The 8,572-nt window shown below is 37.5% G+C and overlaps 1 pseudogene; it reads left to right on the top strand.

Moving 5' to 3' along the window:
- The first annotated feature begins 245 nt into the window (after positions 1-245).
- On the top strand, positions 246-3,784 carry LOC129039476 (olfactory receptor 10J3-like; annotated as a pseudogene).
- The last annotated feature ends 4,788 nt before the right edge of the window (positions 3,785-8,572 follow it).

An 8,572-nucleotide genomic window follows, 5' to 3' on the forward strand; every position in this document is an offset into this window, starting at 1 on the left:
GACTCCTCAAAGTTTGTGAAGATATAAAATCAATGGAAATGAATGACCAAAATCTCTTTGCAGCTGGTAGGAAGAGGCAGGTAAGTCTCAGTGAGAAATTGCAAAATAATGTATTAGAAAAATGGAGTATGGAGTATGCTTAAAGCACAATGTTCTGACTTACTAATTAAAAAGAAAGTGGAATTTGATGCCACAATAGGCTATTCCTAAGTATACAGGCCTAAAAAGTTAAAAACTAAACGGAGATGGGTTTAATTGGTGAGCAGTCAAAAGAAAAGAATCCGTATGCAAATCCTTGGTCAGCTTCATGCAACTCAGGTAAATTTCTCATTCACACTACTGCAGAAGATTCAGAGAATAGCTGGGGAAATGCCCTGGTGAGAGTCTCAAGATCTCCAGTGTGCAAGTTATCTGATAAGAAGAGACTCTGAAGTCTGCAGTAAAAGAAGCAGAGAAGGGATGTGATTCATTTAAATACAGTTATGAATGGAATGCACAGAGCTAATATAGGCTCATTCAACTCACACAATACTAGGAAGTACATGATGACATATCAAATTCATCATTTGTGTTTTGGAAAATCCCACACACCATGGTGCTTTTCAATCCCAGGGTTGTAGCTTGGTTTCTCTTTCTTCCTTATAGCAGTTCCCAAGGACTCGGCCTCTTTAATGTTGTTATGAAGCACAAAGTCCTAGACCCATTCAGAACCACTCTTTCATTCCCTAAACATGACATAATCTTCTCTAATCATGATAATAATAATTATGGCCAACATTTTTTGGGATGTTACTATTTGTCAGTCACCTTGCTCAATGATTTATGTATTGACTCATTTGAGCCTCACAATATTCTTATGAGTTAAGTACTAACATTACCCATTTTATAGATGAGGAACTTGTGTTACAGACAGGTTCAGACTTTGCCCAAGGTGGAATGAGAATTCATCGTCGGGCCTTCTGTTTCCGGGTCCTCCATATGTAACCACTGAGCTACAGAGATTCTCATGCTGCTTCATCTGGATCTTAGAAATGCTGGGCCCTCTTACTTGATGCTGCCTGCAACATAAGCCTTATTCACTTTTCCTTTACTATCTTGGACAATACCTCCTTTATAGTATTCTTTGACCCTAAGACTGAGTTAGGAACCCTTCTTCATGTTTCCATATCATCCTACACTAAGCTCTATCATAGCACCCCTTACTCTCTACATTGTTACTCCCATTTACCTTTCTTTTCTATTGATGTTGTGAGTTATTTAACATCAGGGACTCTTTCCCATTCTTTATTCACTCAGTAAATAATTACCAAGAAACTAAAATGTACTAGCCATTGAATTCATGGACCTTGACACACAGTATGGGAATAAGAAATATTTGATGAATAAATAAATTAATTAATGCTCTTCTTTGGAATTCTTCTCCCTTTAAGATCAGTTGTGAATTTTATCACTGATTTCACAGAGAAATACAAGAATTAACTGCATAAGCACATTGAATAGGTTATAAAATTGATTGTATTCATGCACAGTTTCTGTAATTATTGTCCTTTGTCTTTGGCTTCCAATTCTTTCTAAAATCATCATTGGAAGTCTTCTGGTTAAACACACCTCCTTTACTATCTCTGCTGATGGAATGCTTCAGACTTTATGTACGCTTAGAGTACCATATAGCATTCACTAGGTGCCAGACACTTTTCTAAGCACTTTGAGATATTAATGGATTTAATCCTCACAATAACTCTGTAAAGAAGGTGCTATCATTAAGCTCATTTTAGAGATAAAGCAATTGAGACACAGACAAGTTAAATAACTTGCCCACAGTTACATAGTTATGACCTGGTGGAACCAAAATTAAATTCTGGGCAGTGTGGCTTCAGAGTACATACTGCTTCCCATTACACTCTATTTCCTCTTTGAGGCATAACAATGGAAAATTGCATTTTGATACATTCTTTGTGAGAGATCACTTGGTAAAAATTTTATAGAGAAAAACATGGCACTCTCTCAAAGTTGAAGATGCTCATAACCTTTGACTCTGCATTTTTTCACTACCTGTTCTTCACTTATGTGTGAAATGACATCCTGACAAAGTTTTCTACTGCAGAAATATTTGTTATGGGAACAACTGGAAAAAAAAGACCAAAACAGTGACCTCTATTTCTGAAAACATAGCCACTATTGTAGTTTGAATGGCTCGCCCACAGCCTGGCCTTGCACTAGTCATCTAAAGGAGCAGAGCTAAGGAAAGTAATGCCCAGGACTCCAGATATTTGGGAAGAATGCTTGATCTGGGATCCTCCCAGGGCAGTCTTTGCTGGCAATTCATACTGATGAAAATGAATGGATTAACCCTGGATATTTATCAACCTTCACTATCTCTGCCTCCTCATTGTATCATCAAAGGCTCAGATTAAGGGTAAGTATAGAGGAAGCTGAAGTGCCTGGCCCATTCATCATTTTCTTCCCCTCTGACCTGGACCCACCTCTTTAATGGTCAAGTAGGGTAGCTGTTTTCGTAATTTCGTTGTTCACATTATGTTGAAATTTCCTTCCCTTTGATCTCTGCCCTTAATCCAGTAGGTCATTAGAAGCTTCTTAGTTTATTCCCAAGAGTGCTGAGCTCTTGATCAGTAGAGGAAAAAAGATAACCCCTGTGCCTGGAACATTATCCAAGGAATCCAAAAAACTGATGCTGCTCAGACCACTGTGTAATCTGTTACATAATTAGAGCCTCACCTCTGTCTTTCCTTTGTCTATTTCCTTCAGATTTAGACATTCTTCAGTGCCAAGGTCAAAGTCCACTGCTGTGACTGAGCTCTTCTTTGAAGGTTTCTCCAGCTTCAGGTGACAGCACAAACTTGTCTTCTTTATTGTCTTTCTAACTTTGTACCTGCTGACTCTCTGGCAATGTGATTATTGTGACCATTATTCGCCTGGACATTCACCTCCACACCCCCATGTACTTCTTCCTGAGCATTGCTGTCTATCTCTGAGACCTGCTACATGGTGGCCATTATTCCTCATATGATTTCTCACCTGTTGAATCCTCACTAGCTTATTGTCATGCAAGGCTGTGTCACTCAGCTCTTCTATCTGACTTTTGGCATCAACAACTGCTTTCTGCTCATAGCCATGGGATATGATTGCTATGTGGCCATCTGCAACCCCTTACGGTATTCATAGGTAAGAGGGCTTGTGTCTGGCTGGGATCTGAGTCACTGAGGATTGGCCTGGGCATGGCCATTGCCAAGTAACATCTATGTTTGGCCTACCCTTTTGTGATGCCTTTGTCATCTCCCACTTCTTCTGTGATGTGAGACACCTGCTGAAGCTGGCCTGCACAGACACCACTGTCAATGAGATAATCAACTTTGTTGTCAGTGTCTGTGTCCTTGTCCTACATATGGGCCTGAACTTTATCTCCTATGACCTCATCATCTGCACCATCCTTAAGATTGCTTCAACTGAGGGTAGGAAGAAGGCCTGCGCCACCTGCACCTCCCACCTCATAGTGGTCATCAGCCACTATGGCTGTATTTGCATTGTCTACCTGAAGCTTAAGTCCCAGAGTTTCCAGGGACAGAACAGACTCATCTCAATAACCTACACCATTATCACTCCCCTGCTGAACTCTGTCATGTACAGCCAGAGGAAAAAGGAGCTCAAAGATGCTCTATGCAGAGCCATGAAGAAGAAACTGTTCAACCCCCAGTGTGGCAAGATTGTGGTGGTCTCCCTTCATGTGCTTACTTCTCCAAAGTTTTGGCAGTCAGGAATATTGTGATTCTCCACAGTCCAGGGAGCCTTCTATGGGGCCTGCTCCTGGAATGTCATCACAGGACATGCCTTCTCTCAGGTTAGCAGTCATATTCCCATGAAACCAGGTAAAAGGGCCTGTGAGTTTCAACAGTTCTTACTCCTGCCAAATAACACAAAAATGGAAGATTCATGTTGGACACCTTGTAAAAAGCTTCAGATATGTTATTTTGTTTTGAGGCTAGGGAACCTTCAGAGGGGAAAATGGAATGTGTTTATTTAGTTGTTCCTTATACAATTTCCCCTTTAGATCCACCTTTTTTCCTCATGTCTTTATTTGTTCACAAACTTTGGTATAAGTTTACTGGTTCCTCTTTCACTGGTGTAGGCATCACCCTCACCCCATGGAGCCCATGGTGAGCCATGAGTATATACTGTTTCTCCTTGATAGCGCTACCTTATGTCTTGCACCACCATTATCATGGGGTATAAAGACGGGGAATTACCCTTTATCACACTGACAACAAAGTTCTATATGTTTGTACATTGCTTTATAGTTTATAAGGAACTTTCACATATGGGATTTCATCTGATCCTTAATGAACCCTATAGAGTAGGCTGGGAAACAATTATGTTATCATCCCTATCTTAGACCTGAAAATACTAAAGCACATATAGATAGAATTTATCTGCCCAGGCACACGAAACTAGACAGTTGTAGTGATAGGATTTGGATCTAGTTCTCTTATCATTGTCACTTGCTCTTTGTAATGAATGGAGTAACACGAAGCAGAAACTTCTTGAGAAAAATCATGGTCTTCATTGGATAGTACAGGCAAGGCTGTCACTGTTCCATGAAGCATGTCTATGCATTTTAGGGGAAAAAAGCATCTTCTCTAGACATTTCTGTTGAAAACTGCCATAATAATTTTACTTCCCTCTCCTAATAAATTATCACAAATCTATGATGTGTGAGCTGTAAATGATACTCCTGTATCATTTACAAATGTGGCACTGTCACGCACTGCACAACCTGCAGAATCCTATGCTGCAATTCTGATGATGGGTGTGAAAAAGGATACTGGAAACAATAGGTGCCTAGTTCCTTTCCCGGAGTCTATATTCATTCCTGGATTGTCTAAAAGATGGAAGACATTAAATGCTATTATTGGCTGAAACACCTCCAGTTTCTCCAACTCAGGCCTTTTCAAGAGAATGTTGAAGTAATTTCGAAAGGTACAGTTATTTTTGACCATAGTTATCCTGTTGTGCTATCAAACAGTAGGTCTTATTTATTTTTTCTATATTTTTTGATACCCATTTACAATCCCCACCTCCCCCTCAAGCCCCCAGCTATACTTTTCAGCCTCTGGTCACTCTCTATGTCCATGAGTTCAATGGTTTTGATTTTTAGATCCCACAAGTAGGTGAGAACATGCAATGTTTGTCTTTCTGTGCCTGGCTTATTTCATTTAATGTAATGATCTCCAGTTCCATTCATGTTGTTGCAAATGACTGGATTGCATTCTTTTTTTATGGCTGAACATTACTACATTGTGTATATGTACCACATTTTCTTTATCCATTCATCTATTAATGGACACTTAGGTTGCTTCCAAATCTTAGCTATTGCAAACAGTGCTGCCACAAACATAGGAGTACAATCTCTTCGGTATACTGCTTTCCTTTCTTTTGTGTATATACCCAGCAGTTGGATTGCTGGATCATATGGTAGCTCAATTATTAGTTTTTTGAGGAACCTCCAAAAAGTTCTCCATAATGGTTGTGTTAATTTACATTCACACCAGCTGTGTGCAAGTGTTCCCTTTTCTCCACATCCATGCCAGCATTTGCTATTGTCTTGTCTTTTGGATATAAACCATTTAACTGGGGTGAGATGATATCTCACTCTAGTTTTCATCTGCATTTCTCTGATGATCAATGACATTGAGCACCTTTTCATATGCCTGCATGCCATTTGTATGTCTTCTTTTGAGAAATGTCTATTCAAATCTTTTGCCTATTTTTGATCAGATTATTAGATTGTTTTCCTATGGAGTTGTTTGAGCTCCTTATATATTTTGTTTATTAATCCCTTGTCACGTGATTGGTTTGAGAATATTGTCTTCCATTCTGTGGGTTATCTCTTCACTTTGTCAAATGTATACTTTACTATGAAGAAGGTTTTTAACTTGATGTGATCCCATTTGTCCACTTTTGATTTGGTTGCCTGTGCTTGTGGGTTATTGCTCAAGAAATTTTTGCCCAGGTTAATAATGTCCTAGAGATTTTCCCCCAATGTTTTCTTGTAGCAGTTTCATGGTTTGAGGTCCTAGATTTAAGTCTTTAATCCATTTTGATTTGATTTTTGTGCATGGTGAGAGATAGGGGTCTAGTTTAATCCTTGTGCATATGTATACCCAGTTTTCCCGGCACCACTTATTGAAGAGACAGTCCTTTTTCCCCTAGTTTGTGTTCTTGGTACCTTTGTTTAAAATGAGTTCATTGTAGGTGTGTGGATTTGTTTGTGGGTTCTCTATGTGTTCAATTCGTCTATGTGTTTGTTTTTATGACACTAGTATGCTGTTTTGGTTACTATATCTCTGTGGTATAATTTGAAGTCAGGTAATGTGATTCCTCCAGTTTTGTTATTTTTGCTTAGGCTAGCTTTGGCTATTCTGAGTCTTTTGTGATTCCTTATAAATTTTATGATTGGTTTTTCTATTTCTGTGGAGAATATCATTGGTATTTTTATAGGGATTGCACTGAATCTGTAGACAGCTTTGGGTACTATAAATAGTTTAACAATGTTGATTCTTCCACCCATGAACATGGAATCTTTTTGCTTTTTTTGATGTCCTCTTCAATTACTTTCATGAGCGTTTTATAGTTTTCATTATAGAGATCTTTCACTTCTTTGGTTAAGTTCATTCCTAGATAATTCATTTTATGTGTGGCCATTGTAAATGGGATTTTTTAAAAAAATTGTTTCTCACATCTTTGACTGTTGGCATATAGAAATGCTACTGATTTTTGTTTGTTCGTTTTTTATCCTGCTAGTTTACTGAATCTGTTTATTAGTTCTAATAGTTGTCTTGTGGAGTCTTCAGGTTTCTCCAAACATAAGATCATAGCATCTGCAAAGAGGGATACTTTGGCTTTTTCCTTTCCAATTTGGATGCCCTTTCTTTCTTTCTCTTGTCTGATTGCTCTAGCTAGGACTTCTAGTACTATACTGAATAACAGTAATGAAAGTGGGCATTCTTGTTGTGTTCCAGACCTTACAGGAAAAGCTTTCAGTTTTTCCCCATTCAGCTAGTATCATTCAGTATGGTACTAGCTGTAGGTCTGTCATACATGGCTTTTATTTCATTGCGGTATGTTCCTTCTATCCCCTGATTTTTAGGGGTTTTATCATGAAGGGATGTTGGATTTTATCAAATGCTTTTTTAAGCATCAGTTAAAATGATCATATGGTTTTTGTCCTGTATTCTTTTGATGTAATGTATCACATTGATTGATTTGCAAATGTTGAACCATTCCTGCATCCCAGGATTAAATCCCACTTGGTCATGATAAATGATCTTTCCAATGTATTGTTGGATTCGGTTTGCTAGTATTTTGTTGAGGATTTATGCATCAATATTCATAAAAAATATTGACTTGTAGTTTTCTTTTTTTGATGTCTTTGTCTGGTTTTGGTATCAGGATAATGCTGGCCTTGTAGAATGAGTTTGACATATTCCTTCCTCTTCTATGTTTTGGAATAATTTGAGTATGATTGGTATTAGTTTTATAATTGTTTGGTAGAATTCAGCAGTGAAGCCATCAGGTCCTGGGTTTTCTTTCCTGGAGACTTTTTATTATGGCTTCAATCTCATTACTTGTTATTTATCTTTTCAGATTTTTTATTTCTTCTTGGTTCAATCTTGGTAGGTTGTATGTATCTAAGTATTTGTTCATTTCTTCTAGGTTTTCCAATTTATTGGCATATACTTGCTCATAGTAACCATTAATCATCCTTTGAATTTCTGCAGTATCAGTTGTAATCCCACGTTCTTCATTTCTGATTTTATTTATTTAGATCTTCTCTATTTTTTTCTTTGTTAGTCTGGCTAATGGTTTGTCAATTTTGTTTAACTTTTCAAAAACCCAACTTTTTATTTCATTGATATTTTATGTTTTGTAAATTTTAATTGCATTTATTTCTGCTCTAATCTTTATTATTTATCTTCTACTAATTTTGGGGTTTGGTTTGCTCTTGCTTTTCTAGTTCTATAAGATGCATTGTTAGATTATTTTTTGAAGTTTTTTCTCTTTTTTTTTGGTGCAGGCACTTATAGCTAAAAACTTCCCTCTTAGTACTGCTTTTGCTATATCCCATAGGTTTTGGTATGTTGTGGTTCCATTATTCTTTGTTTCAAGAAGCTTTTCAATATTTCATTGACCCACTGGTCATTCAGGAGCATATTGTTTAATTTTTATGTATTTGTATATTTTCCAAAATTTCTGATTATTCATTTCTAGTTCCATCCCCTTTTGGCCAGAGAAGATGCTTGATATTATTTACATTTTTGAATGTTTTAAGACTTGTTTTGTCACCTAATATATGGTCTATCCTTGAGAATGATCCATGTGCTGAGGAAAAGGATGTGTATTCTGCAGCTCTTGGATGAAATGTTCTGTAAATATCTATTAGGTCTATTTGGTCTATAGTGCAGAATAAGTCTGAGGTTTCTTTATGGATTTTCTATCTGGAAGATCTGTCCAATGCTGAAAGCAGGGTACTGAAGTCTCCAGCTCTTATTGTATTGGG

The sequence above is a fragment of the Pongo pygmaeus genome, chromosome 1 (genome assembly GCF_028885625.2).
Source record: "Pongo pygmaeus isolate AG05252 chromosome 1, NHGRI_mPonPyg2-v2.0_pri, whole genome shotgun sequence".
Classification (NCBI taxonomy): Eukaryota; Metazoa; Chordata; class Mammalia; order Primates; family Hominidae; genus Pongo; species Pongo pygmaeus.